Source organism: Artemia sp. Qi Xiang Cuo, chromosome 8, assembly GCF_049724085.1.
Source record: "Artemia sp. Qi Xiang Cuo chromosome 8, ASM4972408v1, whole genome shotgun sequence".
Taxonomy (NCBI): domain Eukaryota; kingdom Metazoa; phylum Arthropoda; class Branchiopoda; order Anostraca; family Artemiidae; genus Artemia; species Artemia sp. Qi Xiang Cuo.
Genome location: NC_142801.1, coordinates 78,081,897 through 78,108,480, shown reverse-complemented (window position 1 = coordinate 78,108,480; position 26,584 = coordinate 78,081,897).

Here is a 26,584-nt window from a genome sequence, read left to right as displayed (position 1 = left end):
GTTTGTTCTATATAAAAATGTTTTTTTGTTAATTTTGTATACTCAGTCAACAATTGAAAGACTTGGAATAATTGGAAAGACTTGGAGTCAATAATTGAAAGACAATTGAAAGACCATTAGTTAAGTGTGTTCTATGCAAATGTGTTTTCTTATTAAGTTTTTATGCTCACTCATCAATTAAAAGACTTGGAACTTACAAAGTAGCTAAGTAGGTTCTACGCATAAGGTCTTGTTTTTATTAATTTTCGATACTCAGTCATCAATTAAAAGACTAGGAATTTACCATGTAGCTGATTTTTTTCTATGCATAAGGTTTTTTTTTATTAATTTATGATGCTCACCCATAAACTAAAAGACTTGGAATTTACCAGGTAGCTGATTTTGTTCTATGCAAAAATTCTTTTTTATTAATTTTTGATACTTTTTATCATTAAGTATCGGCACCTGAGTTTTTTCTATGCTAAAGTGGGTTTATTAATTTTTGATACTCAGTCACCAATTAAAGGACTTGTAATTTATCAGGTAGCTGGGTCTGTTCAATGCAAATATGCTTTTTTTTATTAATTTTTTATACTCATTCATCAATTAAAAGACTTGGAATTTACCAAGTTGCTGAGTTTGCTGTATTCTAAAGGGCTTTTTAATTAATTTTTGATATTCACCCATCAATTAATAGATTTAGAATTTACCAAGTAGTTGAATTTGGTCAATGTAAAAGTGCTCTTTTATTAATTTTGATACTCAATTCATCAATAAAATGACTTAGAATTTACCAAATAGTTGAGTTAGTTCTATGCAAATGTGTTTTCTTATTAATTTTTGATAACCACTCATCAATTAAAATATTTGGAATTTACCAAGTAGTTGAGTTTGTTTTATGCAAAAGCACTTTTTTTTTTGTTAATTTTTATTACTCACTTACCATTTGAAAGACTTTGAATTTACCATGTAGCTGAGTTTTTTCTTTGCAAATGTGCTTTTTTTTATTTTTGATACTCAGTCACCAATTAAAGGACTTGGAATTGACCAAGTAGCTGAGGTTGTTCTATGCTAAAAAGCTTTTTATTAATTTTTGGCAGTCATTCACCAATTGAAAGACTTAGAATTTACCATGTAGCTTAATTTGTTCTATGTAAATGTGTTTTTATTAACTTTTCATACTCACTCATCAATTAAAAGACAATTAAAAGAGTTTGTTCTATGTTAAAGTTCTTTTTGATAAATTTTTGATATTCATTCATCAATTAAAAGAATTGAAATTTACAAATTAGTTGAGTTTGTTCTATGTAAAAGTGATTTTTTATTAAGTTTTTTTACTCAGTCATCAATTAAAAGACTTGGAATTTACCAAGTAGTTGGGTTTGTATTAAACAAATGTGTTTCCTATTAATTTGTTATACTTACTCATCCAGTAATAGATTTGGAATTTGCAATATAGTTGCGTTTGTTCTATAAGAAAGTGTTTTTTTTGTTAATTGCTTATACTTAGTCAATAATTGAAAGACTTGGAATTTAACATTAGTTGAGTGTGTTCTATGCAAATGTGTTTTTCTATTAATTTTTGATACTCACTCATCAATTAAAAGACTCGGAACTTACCAAGTGGCTAAATAGGTTATACACCGAAGGTATTTTTTTATTAATTTTCGATACTCTGTCATCAATTAAAGGACTTGGAATTTACCAAGTAGCTGATTTTTTCTATTTTAAAGTTCTTTTTTATTAATTTTTGATACTTTATACCATTAATTTTAGGTACCTGAGTTTGTTCTATGCTAATGTGTATCTATTAATTTTTTATATTCAGTCACCAATTAAAAGACTGTGCTTTTTTTTATTAAGTTTTGAAACTAACTCATCAGTTAAAAGACTTGGAATTTACCAGGTAGCTGAGTTTGTTGTATGCTAAAGTGCTTTTTAACTAATTTTTTATATTCACCCATCAATTAAAAGATTTAGAATTTACCAAGTAGTTGAGTTGGTTCTATGCAAAAGTGCTCTTTTATTAATTCTTGCAACTCAGTCATCAATTAAAAGACTTGGAATTTACCAAATAGTTGAATTTGTTCTATGCAAATGTGTTTTCTTATTAATTTCTTACACCTACTTATCATTTCAAATATTCTGAATTTACCAAGTAGTTGAGTTTATTCTATGCAAAAGCGTTTTTTTATTAAGTTTTGTTACTCACTCACCAATTGAGAACTTTGAATTTGCGATGCAGATGAGTTTGTTCTATGCAAATGTGTTTTTTTATTAATTTTTGATACTCACGTATTCATTAAAAGACTTGCAATTTACCAAGTAGTTCAGTTTGTTCTATGCGAAAGTGCTTTTTTATTAATTTTTGGTACTCAGTCATCAATTAAAACATTTTGAATTCACCAAGTAGTTGATTTTTTTCTATACAACAGTGCTTTTTTATTAATTTTTGTTACTCAATCATCAATTAACAGACTTGGAATTTATCAAGTAGTTGAGTTTGTCCTATGCATAAGTTTTTTTTATTAATTTTTGATACTCACTAATCAATTAAAATACTTGGAATGTACTAAGTATCTGAGTTTGTTCTATGCTTAAGATTTTTTAAATTAATTTTTGATACTCAATCATCAATTAAAACACTTGGAATTTACCATGTAGATGAGTTTTTTCTATGCATAAGGTTTATCTCTTTAAATTTTGATACTCAGTCATCAATTAAAAAATTGGAATTTACCAAGTAGCTTAGTTTGTTCTATGCAAAGGGGTTTTTATCAATTTATGATACTCAATTATCAATTAAAAGACTTGGAATTTACCATGTAGCTAAGTTTGTTCTATGCAAAAGTTCTTTCTTATAAATTTTTGATACTTTATACCATTAATTTTTGGTACCTGAGTTTGTTCAATGCTAAAGTGTATTTATTAATTTTTGATACTCAGCCACCAATTAAAAGACTTGGAATTTACCATGTAGTTGAGTTTGTTCTATGGAAATGTTTTTTTTTATTTATTTTTGATACTCACCCATCAATTAAAAGACTTGGAATTTACCAAATAGTTGAGTTGGTTCTATGCAAATGTATTTTCTTATTAATTTTTGATAACCACTCATCAATTAAAAGATTTAAAATTTACCAAGTAGTTGAGTTTGTTCTATGCAAAAGCACTTTTTTTTATTAATTTTTGTTACTCACTCACCATTTGAAAGACTTTGAATTTACCATGTAGCTGAGTTTGTTCTATGAAAATGTGTTTTTTTTATTAATTTTTATTCTCAGTCACCAATTAAAGGACTTGGAATTTACCAAGTATCTGAGTTTTTTCTATGCTTAAGCGCTTTTTTATTAACTTTTGGTACTCACTCACCAATTGAAAGACTTGGAATTTACCATGTAGCAGAGTTAGTTCTATGCAAATGTGTTTTTTTTATCTTTTTAAACTCACTCATCAATTAAAAGACTTGGAATATACCAAGTAGCTGAGTTTATTCTACGCTAAAGTGCTTTTTGATAAATTTTTTATATTCAATCATCAACTAAAAGACTTGGAATTTACCAAGTAGTTGAGTTTGTTCTATGCAAAAGTGCTTTTTTATTAAGTTTTTTTACTCAGTCATCAATTAAAAGACTTGGAATTTACTAAGTAGTTGAGTTTGTTCTATGCAAATGTCTTTTCCTATTAATTTTTTATACTCACTCATCAATTAAAAGATTTGGAAATTGCTATGTAGTTTCGTTTGTTCTATACAAAAGTGTTTTTTGTTAATTTTTTATATTCAGTCAATAATTGAAAGACTTAGAATTTACCATTAGTTGAGTGTGTTCTATGCAAATATGTTTTCTTATTAATTTTTGATACTCACTCATCAATTAAAAGATTTTGAATTTACCAAGTAGTCGAGTATGCTCTATACAAAAGTGTTTTTTATCAATTTTTAATACTCACTCATCAATTAAAAGATTTGAAATTTACCAATTAATTGAATTTGTTCTAGGCAAAAGTGTGTTATCATTAATTTTTTATACTCACTCACCAATTAAAAATCTGGGCGTTTCACATTAAAAAATGTTTTTTTCAGTGTTCTGGACAAGTGTCTTGCATGTCCTAAATGAATTCATAGAAATCATGAGCATTGCATAATTAATTCACATACATTCATGGAAATCAGGGTAAACACTGAAAATTAGGACCATATCAAAGACATCAATGCAAAACTGTAGAAATCATGAGCAATACATAGAAATCCTGATGAATTCATAAAAATTAAGACGAAACTGCAGAAATTGATGCCATCCTCTTAAAATCCGGATATATTTAAAAAAATCAAGACCAAACTGTATAAATCAGGGCCAACCCTAGAAATCCAAACCAATTCATAGAATTCAATATCAAACTTTAGAAATCTTGGCCAACTGGGAAATCCTTGAAAAAGAAATAAAATTTCATTTTATTTCATGAAAAAACATAGAAATGAGAATCAAAAAGTATCCAGGGGTCACCAATGGCGTCCAATGTATGCCTGTGTAAAAATGAAATCCCATCATACCGTGATTCACGGAAGGAAAAGCTTTTGTGTATTCTTTTTTGTAGATGTAGTTGTATTGACATTCATTTAATTTTTATTTGCCTAATCAACAAATTAGCAAAAAAGTACAGCACATTTGCTTCTATAAACAAAATCAACCACTGTGGGTGGTACCGATTCACGAACACGTCGAGTGGGAGGCAATACATTTTTCCGTTTCTTCTGAACAAAGATGCAAAGTGGAGGGTATTTGTGAACTTTACCGGTCAATCCTCCCCCTCCAATTGGCATCCCTGGCAAACATAGAGGCTAGAAAACCTTATTCTATTTTTGGTAGCTTATAGGCCTACTATATGCCATAAAGGTTTTCAAAAAAAAAAAAAATCTAAACCCCCCAAAAAAATTCTCAAGTCTGTAGAGTGACCTATGTACAAATAAAGTGCCAAAAGATATATTACGGAATAGCTTATCTTAAATGCAGAAATAATAGTTTCAGTTATTATCATATTCTCTCTCTTTTGTCTGGTCAAACTAACAGTACAGCGTTGCTTATAGTGAAAAGCCGTAGAGGCTCAATGTGCTTTTTCCTAGAGACACTTCATAGGGAATGGGTGGCCGTATAACCTTCGGAAGTGTCCATTCGGGTTCAAATTGGAAGCAATCATGCCCTATTAGAGGGTAAAAGGTGAACAGAGAGCAGCCAGCCCCTGCGCAACCACATCTGTCCAAATTTTGAGTTAGTCACTTTGTTCAAAATAGTCAAAACGTCAAATAACTGTACCTCTAGGGCTGACAAAACCCGTGGTGCAAAGGCTGTAAGTTATGCAATTTGCCTTTGTTAACGTATAAGGCTTTTAAGGATGAATTTATAAAAACAAAAGAAGTAAAGAAGTATTTCTGAAAAAGAAGTGTTTCAAGGAAAAGTAAAGAGCCATATAAAATAAAAGATCAGCAGAAGTAAATTTCTATAATAATTTAAACTCAGAATGACCAGAGCTTATTATTACAGAATATAAGAAAATTATTAGAACTAGATTGGACATTGAAATCAAACTTAAAAAAAAAACATCACTACAAATAAGAGTTAGGTTACTGACCCCTTTCCAAACTGTAAAAGTGTATAGCCTTGTGCGTCATTTGCGTTTTATTGAAAACTATATATATCCTAAGCAGTCCTTGGAAAGAACTAATTAAATTAAACTGAAATCTGATACATAATGATATAAATTACTGAAAGCTCAACAGTTCAAAATTAATCTCCCTGCCAAAGAGTATGGGAAACTATAAGAGTGGAAACTTCGGCAATTTAACATGGAAAGATAGGATTTGAAAACTACTAGTGCCAGACGCAGCGTAGTGGCTGGTGAAATCACTAAGAACGTTTATAAAGGGCTCGGCACACGTAAATGATTTCGGGAACCGATTTCAGTAAGGGTGTATTCTACGTCGAGTGATTCTAATTAATGATGCTAAGAGGCGGGGCTTTGTGACGTTTTTAGGTGATTAATAATCATTAATTACGTTCTAGAAAAGGAATGTACTAGGGCTTTAGAGCTTTAGGCATGTAATTAATCTTATTTAATGATTATAGTAAATTAATCGTAATTATATCGTAATTAATGATGATTAATGACCGAAAAACGTCGAAAACCCCCTCCTCTTAACATCATTAATTTGAATCACTAAACGTGGAATACACCCTTGCTAAAATCGGTTCCCGAAATCAGCTACGTGTGCCTAGCCCTTAAGAATAAGAAACGTCTATAAATAGAAAAATTCCAAGCCGAACTGGATAATTGGTTTATATCACTTAAGGCGAAGTCTCTGTGTAAGCATTAAACAAACCGTACTGGTTTTCTTTCAAGAAGTAATTTAGCTAAGTAGGCGTAGGTTTGATGGGGGTAAATCATGACTAATTAATTAAGCAAAGTAACTTTAAACTGATAGGTCAACTAGCTAAATAGTTTTGGACTCTTTACCCTCACCTGCATCTTAAGCTGTCTTAAAAGACAGTATTAGGCTGTTTAAGGGCGGCTAATCTACTGTTTAAAAGACATAGCCTAGGCCTAGCCTATTTGTCTATGATGGCGAAGGGTCATTTCTAATTGCCTTGTTGACATAATTTCTTTGATTCTTTTAAAAGTAGAGCTAAGTTCATGATTACAGGCTCTTTGCCAACTTGATAATATATTTGAGGTCAGCCTAGCCTGTGTAATTTTCTAAGCCTTATAAATAGGGTAGGGGTTGAGAAGCAGCTTAAAAACACCTTCCTAGGGATATAGGCTTGGGTTAGTTTCCCATACTCTTTCTTCCCTGCAATCTATTTCATTTTCAGTGATGTAATGTTGTAAGTGCCAAATAAAATATTTTTAATTTTGTTGTTCTTTCTGACAACACTCAGTACTGCTTCCGGATATATTTCAGGATTTGAAAAGACTATTTTAATTGTATGATTGCTTATTTTCAACTACTTTGCAATCAGTAAAATTTCACTAGCCCCATGGATCTTTATAATACTGTTGTAGGACTTGTATTCAAGGATTTGGTAAAATTCCACTTTAGTCACTCTTGGTTATCTTAGAAAGGGGTTGGGTTAGGAAAATGAAACTTTCAGGGATGGATCTACATGCTAAGGTATGTCCCGGGAAGGTACTTTGAAGTACCTACCTCCACTCCTTCCCCCCTCTATATAATGGTAAATTACTGCACATTACCAGTTGTTTTAACTCACATTTCATCCTATATTACTATCATAATTATAAATCACCGCTTATCTTACACAACTTCAGCTTTTAACCTTGTTCATTAAAATATATTCCAAAATCCTATTTTCATTAACGATCCATTTAGCTTGTTTACTATAGAGCTGACATTGCTTATCGAACCCGTTTGTGATGTCACAACTTTGCTTATCATAACCCCTTTAACAGTGGCATGCAGGTGCCATGGGGTAGAAGGCAACTGTGTTGATAAGCCATTTAAACTTTATTAATTAGGGAAAGGATTTGACAAGAGATAGACCAGTAAAAAAATCCAAATTGTTTTTAGAGGACAAATTATTTTATGACAAGTTGTTTTTATTTTTATAGGTCCATGCGCTTATGAAGGGAAGAGGTTTTTAAAATCTCCCTTCCCCCAAACTCAAAATTTTCTAAAATTCTACTTTAGAAGCTTTTTAAATATTTCTAAAGCACTAATTGATAGAGGGCTAGAAAAATCAGAATTGACTTTAAAAGACAAGATATGTCATGGGAAGATGTTTTTGAAATTCCCCCTCCAAAAAACTCAAAAATGTCTAAAATTCTATTTAAGAAGCTTTTTAAATATTTCTAAAGCACTAATAGATAGAGCGCTACAAATCTCAGAATCGACTTCAGAGCACAAATTATGCTATGGGAAGATGTTCTTGAAATCCCCCTTCCCGCCAAACTCAAAATTTTCCAAAATTCTACTTTAGAAGCTTTTTTAAATATTTCTATAGCGCTAAGACATAGAGCGCCACAAACATCAGAATCAACTTTCAGAGGACAAATTATTTTATGGGAAGATGTTCTTGAAATCCCCCTTCCCCCTAAACTCAAAATTTTCCAAAATTCTACTTTGGAAACTTTTTTGAATATTTCTAATGTGCTAAGACATAAAGCGCTACAAATATAAGAATCGACTTTAGAGGACAAATTATGTTATGGGAAGATGTTATTGAAATCCCCCGCCCCCCCCCACTCAAAAGTTTCCAAAATTCTACTTTAGAAACTTTTTTAATTATTTCTAAAGCACTAATAGATAGAGCGCTACAAATATCAGAATCGAATTCAGAGGACAAATTATGTTATGGGAAGATGTTTTTGAAATCCCCCTTCCCTCAAAGTGAAAATTTTCCAAAATTTTACTTTAGAAGCTTTTTTAAATATTTCTAAAGCGCTAAGACATAGAGCGCTACAAACATCAGAATCAACTTTAGAGGGCAATTTATGTCATGGGAAAGTGTTTTTGAAATCCCCCTTTGCCCCATACTCAGAATTTTCCAAAATTCTATTTTAGAGACTTTTTTAAATATTTCTAAAGCGCTAAGACATAAAGCACTAAAAACATCAGAATCGACTCTATAAGACAAGTTTTGTCATGGGGAGATGTTTTTGAAATTGCCCTTCCCCATAACTAAAAATTTTCTAAAATTCTACTCTAGAAGCTTTTTAAAAATTTCCAAAGCACTAACAGATAGCGCGCTAAAAACATTAGAATCGACTTTAGAGGCCAAATTAATTCTACAATAATTCCTTCTTCCCCCCAAACTCAAAATTTGTTGAAATCCCCCTTCGCCCAAACTCAAAATTTTCCAAAATTCTACTTTAGAAGCTTTTTTAAATATTTCTAAAGCGCTAAGACATAGAGCGCTATAAGCATCAGAATCGACTTTAGAGGACAAGTTATGTCATGGAAGATGTTTTTAAAATCCCACTTCCCCCCAAACTCAAAAATTTCCACTAATAGATAGAGCGCTACAAATATCAGGATCGACTTCAGAGGACAAATTATGTTACGGGAAGATGTTTTTGAAATCCTCCTTCCCCCAAACTCAAAATTTTCCAAAATTATACTTTAGAAGCTTTTTTAATTATTTCTAAGGCGCTAATAGATAGAGCGCTACAAATATCAGAATCGACTTCAGAGGACAAATTATGTTACAGGAAGATGTTTTTAGCTACAAACATCAGAATCGACTATAGAGGACAAATTATGTCATGAGAAGAAGTTTTTGAAATCCCCCCTCCCTTAAACACAAAAATGTCTAAAATTCTACTTAAGAAGCTTTTTAGATATATCTAAAGCACTAATAGATAGGGCGATACAAATATCAGGATCGACTTCAGAGGACAAATTATGTTATGGGAAGATATTTTTAAAATCCCCCTTCCCCCCAAACTCAAAATTTTCAAAAATTTTATTTTAGAAGCTTTTTTAAATATTTCTAAAGCGCTAAGACATAGAGCGCCACGAACATCAGAATCAACTTTCAGAGGACAAATTATGTTATGGGACGATGTTCTTGAACTCCCCCTTCCCCCCAAACTCAAAATTTTCCAAAATTCTACTTTAGAAGCTTTTTTAAATATTTCTAAAGCGCTAGGACATAGAGCACTACAAACATCAGAATCGACTTCAGAGGACAAATTATGTTATGGGAAGATGTTTTTGAAATCCCCTTCCCCCCAAAATCAAAATTTTCCAAAATTCTACTTTAGAAGCTTTTTTAAATATTTCTAAAGCGCTAATGAATAGAGTGCGACAAATATCAGAATCGACTTCAGAGGACAAATTATTTTATGGGAAGATGTTTTTGAAATCCCCCTTCCCCTAAACTCAAAATTTTCCAAAATTTTACTTTATAAGCTTTTTTAAATATTTCTAAAGCGCTAAGACATAGAGCACTACAAACATCAGAATCGACTTTAGAGGACAATTTATGTCATGGGAAGATGTTTTTGAAATCCCCCTTTGCCCCATACTCAAAATTTTCCAAAATTCTACTTTAGAGGCTTTTTTAAATATTTCTAAAGCGCTAGGACATAGAGCGCTACAAACATCAGAATCTACTTCAGAGGAAAAGTTATGTCATGGGGAGATGTTTTTGAAATCCCCCTTCCCCCAAACTCAAAATTTTCTAAAATTCTTCTCAAGAAGCTTTTTAAATATTTCCAAAGCCCTAACAGATAGCGCGCTAAAAACATTAGAATCGTCTTTAGAGGCCAAATAAATTCTACAATAATTCCTCCTTCCCCCCAAACTCAAAATTTTTTGAAATCTCCCTTCGCCCCAAACTCAAATTTTCCAAAATTCTACTTTAGAAGCTTTTTTAAATATTTCTAAAGCGCTAAGACATAAAGCGCTACAAATATCAGAATCGACTTTAGAGGACAAGTGATGTCATGGGAAGATATTTTTAAAATCCCCCTTTCCAGCAAACTCAAAAATTTCCTAAATTTTACTTTAGAAGCTTTTTTAAATATTTCTAAAGCGCTAAGACATAGAACGCTACAAACATCAGAATCGACTTTAAAGGACAATTTATGTCATGGGAAGATGAATTTGAAATCTTCCTTTGTCCCAAACTCAAAATTTTCCAAAATTCTACCTTAGAAGCTTTTTAAATATTTCTAAAGTACTAAGACATAAAGCGCTACAAACATCAGAATCGAAAATCAGAGGACAAATTATGTTATGGGAAGATGTTCTTGAAATTCCCCAAACTCAAAATTTTCCAAAATTCTACTTTAGAAGCTTTTTTAAGTATTTATAAAGCACTATGACATAGAGCACTACAGACATCAGAATCGACTTTAGAGGACAAATTATATTATGGGAAGTTGTTCTTGAAATCCCCCTTCCCCCCAAACTCAAAATTTTACTTTAGAAGCTTTTTTAATTATTTTTAGAGCGCTAATAGATAGAGTGCGACAAATATCAGAATCAACTTCAGAGGACAAATTATTTTATGGGAAGATGTTTTTGAAATCCCCCTTCCCCTAAACTCAAAATTTCCCAAAATTCTACTTTAGAAGCTTTTTTAAATATTTCTAAAGCGCTATGACATAGAGCACTACAAACATCAGAATCGACTTTAGAGGACAATTTATATCATGTGAAGATGTTTTTGAAATCCCCCTTTGCCCCATACTCAAAATTTTCCAAAATTCTACTTTAGAGGCTTTTTTAAATATTTCTAAAGCGCTAGGACATAGAGCGCTACAAACATTAGAATCGACTTTAGAGGACAAGTTATGTCATGGGAAGATGTTTTAGAAATCCCCCTTCCCCCAAACTCAAAATTTTCTAAAATTCTTCTCAAGAAGCTTTTTAAATATTTCCAAAGCCCTAACAGATAGCGCGCTAAAAACATTAGAATCGTTTTTAGAGGCCAAATTAATTCTACAATAATTCCTCCTTCTCCCCAAACTCAAAATTTTTTTGAAATCTCCCTTCGCCCCAAACTCAAAATTTTCCAAAATTCTACTTTAGAAGCTTTTTTAAATATTTCTAAAGCGCTGAGACATAAAGCGCTACAAATATCAGAATCGACTTTAGAGGACAAGTGATTTCATGGGAAGATATTTTTAAAATCCCCCTTTCCAGCAAACTCAAAAATTTCCAAAATTTTACTTTAGAAGCTTTTTTAAATATTTCTAAAGCGCTAAGACATAGAACGCTACAAACATCAGAATCGACTTTAAAGGACAATTTATGTCATGGGAAGATGAATTTGAAATCTCCCTTTGTCCCAAACTCAAAATTTTCCAAAATTCTACTTTAGAAGCTTTTTAAATATTTCTAAAGTACTAAGACATAAAGCGCTACAAACATCAGAATCGAAAATCAGAGGACAAATTATGTTATGGGAAGATGTTCTTGAAATTCCCCAAACTCAAAATTTTCCAAAATTCTACTTTAGAAACTTTTTTAAATATTTCTAAAGCGCTAAGACATAGAGCGTTACAAACATCAGAATCGACTTTAGAGGACAAATTATGTTACGGGAAGATGTTTTTGAAATCCCCCTCCCCAAAACTAAAAAATGTCTAAAATTCTACTTAAGAAGCTTTTTCAATATTCCTGAAGCACTAATAGATAGAGCGCTACAAATATCAGAATCAACTTCAGAGGATAAATTATGTTACGGGAAGATGTTTTTAAAATCCCCTTCCCCCCAAAATCAAAATTTTCCAAAATTTTACTTTAGAAGCTTTTTTAAATATTTCTAAAGCGCTAAGACATAGAGCGTTACAAAAATCAGAATCAACTTTCAGAGGACAAATTATGTTATGGAAAAATGTTCTTGAAATCCCCCTTCCCCCCAAACTAAAAATTTTCCAAAATTCTACTTTAGAAGCTTTTTTAAATATTTCTAAAGCACTAAGACATAGAGCGCTACAAACATCAGAATCTACTTTCCGAGGACAAATTACGTTATGGTAAGATGTTCTTGAAATCCCCCTTCCCCCCAAACTCAAAATTTTCCAAAATTCTACTTTAGAAGCTTTTTTAAATATTTCTAAAGCGCTTATAGATAGAGCGCAACAAATATCAGAATCGACTTCAAAAGACAAATTATGTTATGGGAAGATGTTTTTGAAATCCCCCTTCCCCCAAACTAAAAAATTTCCAAAATTTTACTTTAGAAGCTTTTTCAAATATTTCTAAAGCGCTAAGACATAGAGCGCTACAAACATCAGAATTGACTTTCGTGGACAAGTTATGTCATGGGGAGATGGTCTTGAAACCCTTCTTCCCCCAAACTCAAAATTTTCTAAAATTCTACCCTAGAAGCTTTTTAAATATTTCCAAAGCACTAACTGATAGCGCGCTAAAAACATTAGAATTGACTTTAGAGGCCAAATTAAATCTACAATAATTCCTCCTTCCTCCCAAACTCAAAATTTTTGGAAATCCCCTTCCCCCAAACTAAAAAATTTCCAAAATTTTACTTTAGAAGCTTTTTCAAATATTTCTAAAGCGCTAAGACATAGAGCGCTACAAACATCAGAATCGACTTTAGAGGACAAGTTATGTCATGGGAAGATGTTTTTAAAATCCCCTTTCCCCTCAAACTCAATAATTTCCAAAATTTTACTTTAGAAGCTTTTTAAATATTTCCAAAGCACTAACAGATAGCGCGCTAAAAACATTAGAATTGACTTTAGAGGCCAAATTAATTCTACAATAATTCCTCCTTCCTCCCAAACTCAAAATTTTTTGGAAATCCCCCTTCGCCCCAAACTCAAATTTTTTTTAAATTCAACTTTAGTAGCTTTTATAAATATTTCTAAAGCGCTAAGACATAGAGCGCTACAAACATCAGAATCAACTTTAGAGGACAAATTATGGTGTGGGAAGATGTTCTTGAAATCCCCCTTCACCCCAAACTCAAAATTTTCCAAAATTCAACTTTAGAAGCTATTTTAAATATTTCTAAAGCGCTATGACATAGAGTGCTACAAACATCAGAATCGATTTTAGAGAACAATTTATGTCATGGGAAGATGTTTTTGAAATCCCCCTTTGCCCCAAACTCAAAATTTTCTAAAACTCTACGTTAGAAACTTTTTTAAATATTTCTAAAGCACTAAGACATAAACGCGCTACAAACATCAGAATCGACTTTAGAGGACAAATTATGTTATGGCAAGATGTTTTTGAAATCCCCTCCCTTAAACTAAAAAATGTCTAAAATTCTACTTAAGAAGCTTTTTAAATATTTCTAAAGCACTAGTAGATAGAGCGCTACAAATATCAGAATCGACTTCAGAGGACAAATTATGTTACGAGAAGATGTTTTTGAAATCTCCCTTTGTCCCAAACTCAAAATTTTTCAAAATTCTACTTTAGAAGCTTTTTCAATATTTCTAAAGTACTAAGACATAAAGCGCTACAAACATCAGAATCGAAAATCAGAGGACAAATTATGTTATGGGAAGATGTTCTTGAAATTCCCCAAACTCAAAATTTTCCAAAATTCTACTTTAAAAACTTTTTTAAATATTTCTAAAGCGCTAAGACATAGAGCGTTACAAACATCAGAATCGACTTTAGAGGACAAATTATGTTACGGGAAGATGTTTTTGAAATCCCCCTCCCCAAAACTAAAAAATGTCTAAAATTCTACTTAAGAAGCTTTTTCAATATTTCTGAAGCACTAGTAGATAGAGCGCTACAAATATCAGAATCGACTTAAGAGGACAAATTATGTTACGGGAAGATGTTTTTGAAATCCCTTCCCCCAAAATCAAAATTTTCCAAAATTTTACTTTAGAAGCTTTTTTAAATATTTCTAAAGCGCTAAGACATAGAGCACTACAAACATCAGAATCAACTTTCAGATGACAAATTATGATATGGAAAGATGTTCTTGAAATCCCCCTTCCCCCCAAACTGAAAATTTTCCAAAATTCTACTTCAGAAGCTTTTTTAAATATTTCTAAAGCACTAAGACATAGAGCGCTACAAATATCAGAATCGACTTTCCGGGACAAATTATGTTATGGGAAGATGTTCTTGAAATCCCCCTTCCCCCCAAACTCAAAATTTTCCAAAATTCTACTTTATAAGCTTTTTTAAATATTTCTAAAGCGCTTATAGATAGAGCGCAACAAATATCAGAATCGACTTCAAAAGACAAATTATGTTATGGGAAGATGTTTTTGAAATCCCCCTTCCCCCAAACTAAAAAATTTCCGAAATTTTACTTTAGAAGCTTTTTCAAATATTTCTAAAGCGCTAAGACATAGAGCGCTACAAACATCAGAATTGACTTTAGTGGACAAGTTATGTCATGGGGAGATGGTCTTGAAACCCTTCTTCCCCCAAACTCAAAATTTTCTAAAATTCTACCCTAGAAGCTTTTTAAATATTTCCAAAGCACTAACTGATAGCGCGCTAAAAACATTAGAATTGACTTTAGAGGCCAAATTAAATCTACAATAATTCCTCCTTCCTCCCAAACTAAAAATTTTTTGGAAATCCCCCTTCCCCCAAACTAAAAAATTTCCAAAATTTTACTTTAGAAGCTTTTTCAAATATTTCTAAAGCGCTAAGACATAGAGCGCTACAAACATCAGAATCGACTTTAGAGGACAAGTTATGTCATGGGAAGATGTTTTTAAAATCCCCTTTCCCCTCAAACTCAATAATTTCCAAAATTTTACTTTAGAAGCTTTTTAAATATTTCCAAAGCACTAACAGATAGCGCGCTAAAAACATTAGAATTGACTTTAGAGGCCAAATTAATTCTACAATAATTCCTCCTTCCTCCCAAACTCAAAATTTTTTGGAAATCCCCCTTCGCCCCAAACTCAAATTTTTTTTAAATTCAACTTTAGTAGCTTTTATAAATATTTCTAAAGCGCTAAGACATAGAGCGCTACAAACATCAGAATCAACTTTAGAGGACAAATTATGGTGTGGGAAGATGTTCTTGAAATCCCCCTTCACCCCAAACTCAAAATTTTCCAAAATTCAACTTTAGAAGCTATTTTAAATATTTCTAAAGCGCTATGACATAGAGTGCTACAAACATCAGAATCGATTTTAGAGAACAATTTATGTCATGGGAAGATGTTTTTGAAATCCCTCTTTGCCCCAAACTCAAAATTTTCCAAAATTCTACGTTAGAAACTTTTTTAAATATTTCTAAAGCACTAAGACATAAACGCGCTACAAACATCAGAATCGACTTTAGAGGACAAATTATGTTATGGCAAGATGTTTTTGAAATCCCCCTCCCTTAAACTAAAAAATGTCTAAAATTCTACTTAAGAAGCTTTTTAAATATTTCTAAAGCACTAGTAGATAGAGCGCTACAAATATCAGAATCGACTTCAGAGGACAAATTATGTTACGAGAAGATGTTTTTGAAATCTCCCTTTGTCCCAAACTCAAAATTTTTCAAAATTCTACTTTAGAAGATTTTTAAATATTTCTAAAGTACTAAGACATAAAGCGCTACAAACATCAGAATCGAAAATCAGAGGACAAATTATGTTATGGGAAGATGTTCTTGAAATTCCCCAAACTCAAAATTTTCCAAAATTCTACTTTAGAAACTTTTTTAAATATTTCTAAAGCGCTAAGACATAGAGCGTTACGAACATCAGAATCGACTTTAGAGGACAAATTATGTTATGGCAAGATGTTTTTGAAATCCCCCTCCCCAAAACTAAAAAATGTCTAAAATTCTACTTAAGAAGCTTTTTCAATATTTCTGAAGCACTAGTAGATAGAGCGCTACAAATATCAGAATCGACTTAAGAGGACAAATTATGTTACGGGAAGATGTTTTTGAAATCCCCTTCCCCCCAAAATCAAAATTTTCCAAATTTTACTTTAGAATTTTTATTAAATATTTCTAAAGCGCTAAGACATAGAGCACTACAAACATCAGAATCAACTTTCAGAGGACTAATTATGCTATGGAAAGATGTTCTTGAAATCGCCCCTCCCCCCAAACTAAAAATTTTCCAAAATTCTACTTTAGAAGCTTTTTTAAATATTTCTAAAGCGCTAAGACATAGAGGGCTACAAAAATCAGAATCAACTTTCAGAGGACAAATTATGTTATAGGAAGATATTCTTGAAATCCCCCTTCCCCCCAAACTCAAAAATTTCCAAAATTCTACTTTAGAAGCTTTTTTAAATATTTCTAAAGCGCTTATAGATAGAGCGCAACAAATATCAGAATCGACTTCAAAAGACAAATTATGTTATGGGAAGATGTTTTTGAAATCCCCCTTCCCCCAACCTAAAAAATTTCCAAAATTTTACTTTAGAAGCTTTGTCAAATATTTCTAAAGCGCTAAGACATAGAGCGCTACAAACATCAGAATTGACTTTAGTGGACAAGTTATGTCATGGGGAGATGGTTTTGAAACCCTTCTTCCCCCAAACTCAAAATTTTCTAAAATTCTACCCTAGAAGCTTTTTAAATATTTCCAAAGCACTAACTGATAGCGCGCTAAAAACATTAGAATTGACTTTAGAGGCCAAATTAATTCTACAATAATTCCTCCTTCCTCCCAAACTCAAAATTGTTTGGAAATCCTCCTTCCTCCAAATTAAAAAATTTCCAAAATTTTACTTTAGAAGCTTTTTCAAATATTTCTAAAGCGCTAAGACATAGAGCGCTACAAACATCAGAATCGACTTTAGAGGACAAGTTATGTCATGGGAAGATGTTTTTAAAATCCTCTTTCCCCTCAAACTCAATAATTTCCAAAATTTTACTTTAGAAGCTTTTTAAATATTTCCAAAGCACTAAAAGATAGCGCGCTAAAAACATTAGAATTGACTTTAGAGGCCAAATTAATTCTACAATAATTCTTCCTTCCTCCCAAACTCAAAATTTTTTGGAAATCCCCCTTCACCCCAAACTCAAATTTTTTTAAAATTCTACTTTAGTAGCTTTTATAAATATTTCTAAAGCGCTAAGACATAGAGCGCTACAAACATCAGAATCAACTTTAGAGGACAAATTATGGTATGGGAAGATGTTCTTGAAATCCCCCTTCACCCCAAATTGAAAATTTTCCAAAATTCAACTTTAGAAGCTATTTTAAATATTTCTAAAGCGCTATGACATAGAGTGCTACAAACATCAGAATCGACTTTAGAGAACAATTTATGTCATGGCAAGATGTTTTTGAAATCCCTCTTTGCCCCAAACTCAAAATTTTCCAAAATTCTATTTTAGACGCTTTTTTAAATATTTGTAAAGCGCTAAGACATAGAGCGCTACAAACATCGGAATCGACTTTAGAGGACAAATCATGTCATGGGAAGATGTTTTTGAAATCCCCCTTTACCCCAAACTCAAAATTTTTCAAAAATTCTACTTTAGAAGCTTTTTAAATATTTCTAAAGCACTAAGACATAAAGCGCTACAAACATCAGAATCGACTTTAGAGGACAACTTGTGTCATGGGAAGATGTTTTTGAAATCCCCCTTCCCCCAAACTCAAAATTTTCAAAAATTCTACTTTAGAAGCTTTTAAAATATTTCTAAAGCACTAATAGATAGAGTGCTAAAAGTATCAGAATCAACTTCAGAGGACACGTTATATCACGGGACAAGGTTCACCCCAAACTCAAAATTTTCCAAAATTCTACGTTAGAAACTTTTTTAAATATTTCTAAAGCACTAAGACATAGAGCGCTACAAACATCAGAATCGACTTTAGAGGACAAATTATGTTATGGCAAGATGTTTTTGAAATCCCCTCCCTTAAACTAAAAAATGTCTAAAATTCTACTTAAGAAGCTTTTTAAATATTTCTAAAGCACTAGTAGATAGAGCGCTACAAATATCAGAATCGACTTCAGAGGACAAATTATGTTACGAGAAGATGTTTTTGAAATCCCCTTCCCCCCAAACTCAAAATTTTCCAAAAATTTACTTTAGAAGCTTTTTTAAATATTTCTAAAGCACTAAGACATAGAGCATTACGAACATCAGAATCAACTTTCAGAGGACAAATTATGCTATGGTAAGATGTTCTTGAAATCCCCCTTCCCCCCAAACTAAAAATTTTCAAAAATTCTACTTAAGAAGCTTTTTTAAATATTTCTAAGGCGCTAAGACATAGAGCGCTACAAACATCAGAATCAACTTTCAGAGGACAAATTATGTTATGGGAAGTTGTTCTTGAAATCCCCCTTCCCCCCAAACTCAAAATTTTCCAAAATTCTACTTTAGAAGCTTTTTTAAATATTTCTAAAGCACTTATAGATAGAGCGCAAAAAATATCACAATCGACTTCAAAAGACAAATTATGTTATGGGAAGATGTTTTGAAATCCCCCTTCCCCCAAACTCAAAATTTTCCAAAATTTTACTTTAAAAACTTTATTAACTATTTCTAAAGCGCTAAGACATAGAGCGCTACAAACATCAGAATTGACTTTAGTGGACAAATTAATTCTACAATAATTCCTCCTTCCTCCCAAACTCAAAATTGTTTGGAAATCCTCCTTCCTCCAAATTAAAAAATTTCCAAAATTTTACTTTAGAAGCTTTTTCAAATATTTCTAAAGCGCTAAGACATAGAGCGCTACAAACATCAGAATCGACTTTAGAGGACAAGTTATGTCATGGGAAGATGTTTTTAAAATCCTCTTTCCCCTCAAACTCAATAATTTCAAAAATTTTACTTTAGAAGCTTTTTAAATATTTCCAAAGCACTAAAAGATAGCGCGCTAAAAACATTAGAATTGACTTTAGAGGCCAAATTAATTCTAAAATAATTCCTCCTTCCTCCCAAACTCAAAATTTTTTGGAAATCTCCCTTCACCCCAAACTCAAATTTTTTTAAAATTCTACTTTAGTAGCTTTTATAAATATTTCTAAAGCGCTAAGACATAGAGCGCTACAAACATCAGAATCAACTTTAGTTGACAAATTATGGTATGGGAAGATGTTCTTGAAATCCCCCTTCACTCCAAACTGAAAAATTTCCAAAATTCAACTTTAGAAGCTATTTTAAATATTTCTAAAGCGCTATGACATAGAGCGCTACAAACATCAGAATCGACTTTAGAGAACAATTTATGTCATCGGAAGATGTTTTTGAAATCTCCCTTTGCCCCAAACTCAAAATTTTCCAAAATTCTACTTTACAAGCTTTTTTAAATATTTGTAAAGCGCTAAGACATAGAGCGCTACAAACATCAGAATCGACTTTAGAGGACAAATCATGTCATGGGAAGATGTTTTTGAAATCCCCCTTAACCCCAAACTAAAAATTTTTCAAAAATTCTACTTTAGAAGATTTTTAAATATTTCTAAAGCACTAAGACATAGAGTGCTACAAACATCAGAATCAACTTTAGAGGACAACTTGTGTCATGGGAAGATGTTTTTGAAATCCCCCTTCCCCCTAAAATCAAAATTTTAAAAAATACTAATTTATAAGCTTTGACAATATTACTAAAGCACTAATAGATAGAGTGCTAAAAGCATCAGAATCAACTTCAGAGGACACGTTATATCACGGGACAAGGTTCACCCCAAACTCAAAATTTTCCAAAATTCTACGTTAGAAACTTTTTTAAATATTTCTAAACCACTAAGACATAGAGCGCTACAAACATCAGAATCGACTTTAGAGGACAAATTATGTTATGGCAAGATGTTTTTGAAATCCCCCTCCCTTAAACTAAAAAATGTCTAAAATTCTACTTAAGAAGCTTTTTAAATATTTCTAAAGCACTATTAGATAGAGCGCTACAAATATCAGAATCGACTTCAGAGGACAAATTATGTTACGAGAAGATGTTTTTGAAATCCCCTTCCCCCCAAACTCAAAATTTTCCAAAAATTTACTTTAGAAGCTTTTTTAAATATTTCTAAAGCGCTAAGACATAGAGCATTACGAACATCAGAATCAACTTTCAGAGGACAAATTATGATATGGGAAGATGTTCTTGAAATCCCCCTTCCCCCCAAACTAAAAATTTTCCAAAATTCTACTTAAGAAGCATTTTTAAATATTTCTAAAGCGCTAAGACATAGAGCGCTACAAACATCAGAATCAACTTTCAGAGGACAAATTATGTTATGGGAAGTTGTTCTTGAAATCCCCCTTCCCCCCAAACTAAAAATTTTCCAAAATTCTACTTTAGAAGCCTTTTTAAATATTTCTAAAGCGCTAAGACATAGAGCGCTACAAACATCAGAATCAACTTTCAGAGGACAAATTATGTTATGGGAATATGTTCTTGAAATCCCCCTTCCCCCCAAACTCAAAATTTTCCAAAATTCTACTTTAGAAGCTTTTTTAAATATTTCTAAAGCACTTATAGAAAGAGCGCAAAAAATATCACAATCGACTTCAAAAGACAAATTATGTTATGGGAAGATGTTTTGAAATCCCCCTTCCCCCAAACTCAAAATTTTCCAAAATTTTACTTTAGAAACTTTATTAACTATTTCTAAAGCGCTAAGACATAGAGCGCTACAAACATCAGAATTGACTTTAGTGGACAAAAAGTCATGGGGAGATGGTTTTGAAACCCTTCTTCCCCCAAACTCAAAATTTTCTAAAATTCTACCCTAGAAGCTTTTTAAATATTTCCAAAGCACTAACAGATAGCACGCTAAAAACATTAGAATTGACTTTAGAGGTCAAATTAATTCTACAATAATTCATCCTTCCTCCCAAACTCAAAATTTTTTGGAAATCCCCTTTCACCCCAAACTCAAATTTTTTTAAAATTCTACTTTAGAAGCTTTTATAAATATTTCTAAAGTGCTAAGACATAGAGCGCTAAAAACATCAGAATCGACTTTAGAGGACAAGTTATGTCATGGGAAGATGTTTTTAAAATCACCCTTCCCCTCAAACTCAAAATTTTCCAAAATTTTACTTTAGAAGCTATTTCAAATATTTCTAAAGCGCTAAGACAGATTGCGCTACAAACATCGGAATCGACTTTAGAGGACAAATCATGTCATGGGAAGATGTTTTTGAAATCCCCCTTTACCCCAAACTCAAAATTTTTCAAAAATTCTACTTTAGAAGCTTTTTAAATATTTCTAAAGCACTAAGACATACAGCACTACAAACATCCGAATCGACTTTAGAGGACAATTTATGTCATGGGAAGATGTTTTTGAAATCCCCCTTCCCCTCAAACTCAAAATTTTCAAAAATTCTACTTTAGAAGCTTTTTAAATATTTCTAAAGCACTAATAGATAGAGTGCTAAAAGTATCAGAATCGACTTCAGAGGACACGTAATATCACGGGACAAGGTTCACCCCAAACTCAAAATTTTCCAAAATTCTACGTTAGAAACTTTTTTAAATATTTATAAAGCACTAAGACATAGAGCGCTACAAACATCAGAATCGACTTTAGAGGACAAATTATGTTATGGCAAGATGTTTTTGAAATCCCCCTCCCTTAAACTAAAAAATGTCTAAAATTCTACTTAAGAAGCTTTTTAAATATTTCTAAAGCACTAGTAGATAGAGCGCTACAAATATCAGAATCGACTTCAGAGGACAAATTATGTTACGAGAAGATGTTTTTGAAATCCCCTTCCCCCAAACTCAAAATTTTCCAAAAATTTACTTTAGAAGCTTTTTTAAATATTTCTAAAGCGCTAAGACATAGAGCATTACGAACATCAGAATCAACTTTCAGAGGACAAATTATGCTATGGAAAGATGTTCTTGAAATCCCCCTTCCCCCCAAACTAAAAATTTTCCAAAATTCTACTTAAGAAGCTTTTTTAAATATTTCTAAAGCGCTAAGACATAGAGCGCTACAAACATCAGAATCAACTTTCATAGGACAAATTATGTTATGGGAAGTTGTTCTTGAAATCCCCCTTCCCCCCAAACTAAAAATTTTACAAAATTCTACTTTAGAAGCCTTTTTAAATATTTCTAAAGCTCTAAGACATAGAGCGATACAAACATCAGAATCAACTTTCAGAGGACAAATTATGTTATGGTAAGTTGTTCTTGAAATCCCCTTACCCCCAAACTCAAAATTTTCCAAAATTCTACTTTAGAAGCTTTTTTAAATATTTCTAAAGCGCTTATAGAAAGAGCGCAACAAATATCAGAATCGACTTCAAAAGACAAATTATGTTATGGGAAGATGTTTTTAAATCCCCCTTCCCCCAAACTCAAAATTTTCCAAAACTTTACTTTAGAAGCTTTATTAACTATTTCTAAAGCGCTAAGACATAGAGCGCTACAAACATCAGAATTGACTTTAGTGGACAAGAAGTCATGGGGAGATGGTTTTGAAACCCTTCTTCCCCCAAACTCAAAATTTTCTAAAATTCTACCCTAGAAGCTTTTTAAATATTTCCAAAGCACTAACAGATAGCACGCTAAAAACATTAGAATTGACTTTAGAGGCCAAATTAATTCTACAATAATTCCTCCTTCCTCCCAAACTCAAAATTTTTCGGAAATCCCCTTTCACCCCAAACTCAAATTTTTTTTAAATTCTACTTTAGAAGCTTTTATAAATATTTCTAAAGCGCTAAGACATAGAGCGCTACAAACATCAGAATCGAATTTAGAGGACAAGTTATATCATGGGAAGATGTTTTTAAAATCCCCCTTCCCCTCAAACTCAAAAATTTCCAAAATTTTACTTTAGAAGCTTTTTCAAATATTTCTAAAGCGCTAAGACATAGAGCGCTACAAACATCAGAATCAACTTTAGAGAACAAGTTATGTCATGGGAAGATGTTTTTAAAATCCCCTTTCCCCTCAAACTCAATCATTTCCAAAATTTTACTTTAGAAGCTTTTTAAATATTTCCAAAGCACTAAGAGATAGAGCGCTAAAAACATTAGAATTGACTTTAAAGGGCAAATTAATTCTACAATAATTCCTCCTTCCTCCCAAACTCAAAATTTTTTGGAAATCCTCCTTCACCCCAAACTCAAATTTTTTTAAAATTCTATTTTAGTAGCTTTTATAAATATTTCTAAAGCGCTAAGACATAGAGCGCTACAAACATCAGAATCAACTTTAGAGGACAAATTATGGTGTGGGAAGATGTTCTTGAAATCCCCCTTCACCCCAAACTCAAAATTTTCCAAAATTCAACTTTAGAAGCTATTTTAAATATTTCTAAAGCGCTATGACATAGAGTGCTACAAACATCAGAATCGATTTTAGAGAACAATTTATGTCATGGGAAGATGTTTTTGAAATCCCTCTTTGCCCCAAACTCAAAATTTTCCAAAATTCTATTTTAGACGCTTTTTTAAATATTTGTAAAGCGCTAAGACATAGAGCGCTACAAACATCGGAACTGACTTTAGAGGACAAATCATGTCATGGGAAGATGTTTTTGAAATCCCCCTTTACCCCAAACTCAAAATTTTTCAAAAATTCTACTTTAGAAGCTTTTTAAATATTTCTAAAGCACTAAGACATAAAGCGCTACAAACATCAGAATCGACTTTAGAGGACAATTTATGTCATGGGAAGATTTTTTTGAAATCCCCCTTCCCCCAAACTCAAAATTTTCAAAAATTTTACTTTAGAAGCTATTAAAATATTTCTAAAGCACTAATAGATAGAGTGCTAAAAGCATCAGAATCGACTTCAGAGGACACGTTATATCACGGGACAAGGTTCACCCCAAACTCAAAATTTTCCAAAATTCTACGTTAGAAACTTTTTTAAATATTTCTTAAGCACTAAGACATAGAGCGCTACAAACATCAGAATCAACTTTAGAGGACAAATTATGTTATGGCAAGATGTTTTTGAAATCCCCCTCCCTTAAACTAAAAAATGTCTAAAATTCTACTTAAGAAGCTTTTTAAATATTTCTAAAGCACTAGTAGATAGAGCGCTACAAATATCAGAATCGACTTCAGAGGACAAATTATGTTACGAGAAGATGTTTTTGAAATCCCCTTCCCCCCAAACTCAAAATTTTCCAAAAATTTACTTTAGAAGCTTTTTAAATATTTCTAAAGCGCTAAGACATAGAGCATAAAGAACATCAGAATCAACTTTCAGAGGACAAATTATGCTATGGAAAGATGTTCTTGAAATCCCCCTTCCCCCCAAACGAAAAATTTTCTAAAATTCTACTTTAGAAGCTTTTTAAATATTTCTAAAGCGCTAAGACATAGAGCGATACAAACATCAGAATCAACTTTCAGAGGACAAATTATGTTATGGGAAGATGTTCTTGAAATCCCCCTAACCCCCCAAACTAAAAATTTTCCAAAATTCTACTTTAGAAGCCTTTTTAAATATTTCTAAAGCGCTAAGACATAGAGCGCTACTAACATCAGAATAAACTGTCAGAGGACAAATTATCTTATGGTAAGATGTTCTTAAAATCCCCCTTCCCCCCAAACTCAAAATTTTCCAAAATTATACTTTATAAGCTTTTTTAAATATTTCTAAAGCACTTATATAAAGAGCGCAAAAAATATCACAATCGACTTAAAATGAGAAATTATGTTATGGGAAGATGTTTTTGAAATCCCCCTTCCCCCAAACTCAAAATTTTCCAAAATTTTACTTTAGAAACTTTATTAACTATTTCTAAAGCGCTAAGACATAGAGCGCTACAAACATCAGAATTGACTTTAGTGGACAAAAAGTCATGGGGAGATGGTTTTGAAACCCTTCTTCCCCCAAACTCAAAATTTTCTAAAATTCTACCCTAGAAGCTTTTTAAATATTTCCAAAGCACTAACAGATAGCACGCTAAAAACATTAGAATTGACTTTAGAGGCCAAATTAATTCTACAATAATTCATCCTTCCTCCCAAACTCAAAATTTTTTGGAAATCCCCTTTCACCCCAAACTCAAATTTTTTTAAAATTATACTTTAGAAGCTTTTATAAATATTTCTAAAGTGCTGAGGCATAGAGCGCTACAAACATCAGAATCGCCTTTAGAGGACAAGTTATGTCATGGAAAGAGGTTTTGAAAATCCCCCTTCCCCCAAACTCAAAATTTTCCAAAATTTTACTTTAGAAGCTTTTTCAAATATTTCTAAAGAGCTAAGACATAGAGCGCTACAAACATCGGAATCGACTTTAGAGGACAAATCATGTCATGGGAAGATGTTTTTGAAATCCCCCTTTGCCCCAAACTCAAAATTTTTCAAAAATTCTACTTTAGAAGCTTTTTAAATATTTCTAAAGCACTAAAACATAAAGCGCTACAAACATCAGAATCGACTTTAGAGGACAAGTTATGTCATGGGAAGATGTTTTTGAAATCCCCCTTCCCCCAAACTCAAAATTTTCAAAAATTCTACTTTAGAAGCTATTAAAATATTTCTAAAGCACTAATAGATAGAGTGCTAAAAGTATCAGAATCGACTTCAGAGGACAAGTAATATCACGGGACAAGGTTCACCCCAAACTCAAAATTTTCCAAAATTCTACGTTAGAAACTTTTTTAAATATTTCTAAAGCACTAAGACATAGAGCGCTACAAACATCAGAATCGACTTTAGAGGACAAATTATGTTATGGAAAGATGTTTTTGAAATCCCCCTCCCTTAAACTAAAAAATGTCTAAAATTCTACTTAAGAAGCTTTTTAAATATTTCTAAAGCACTAGTAGATAGAGCGCTACAAATATCAGAATCGACTTCAGAGGACAAATTATGTTACGATAAGATGTTTTGAAATCCCCTTCCCCCCAAACTCAAAATTTTCCAAAAATTTACTTTAGAAGCTTTTTTAAATATTTCTAAAGCGCTAAGACATAGAGCATTACGAACATCAGAATCAACTTTCAGAGGACAAATTATGCTATGGGAAGATGTTCTTGAAATCCCCCTTCCCCCCAAACTAAATATTTTCCAAAATTCTACTTTAGAAGCTTTTTTAAATACTTCTAAAGCGCTCAGACATAGAGTGCTATAAACATCAGCATCAATTTTCAGAGGACAAATTATGTTATGGGAAGTTGTTCACAAAATCCCTCTTCCCCCCAAACTAAAAATTTCCAAAAATTCTGCTTTAGAAGCTTTTTTTAATATATTTCTAAAGTACTAAGACATAGAGCACTATAAAC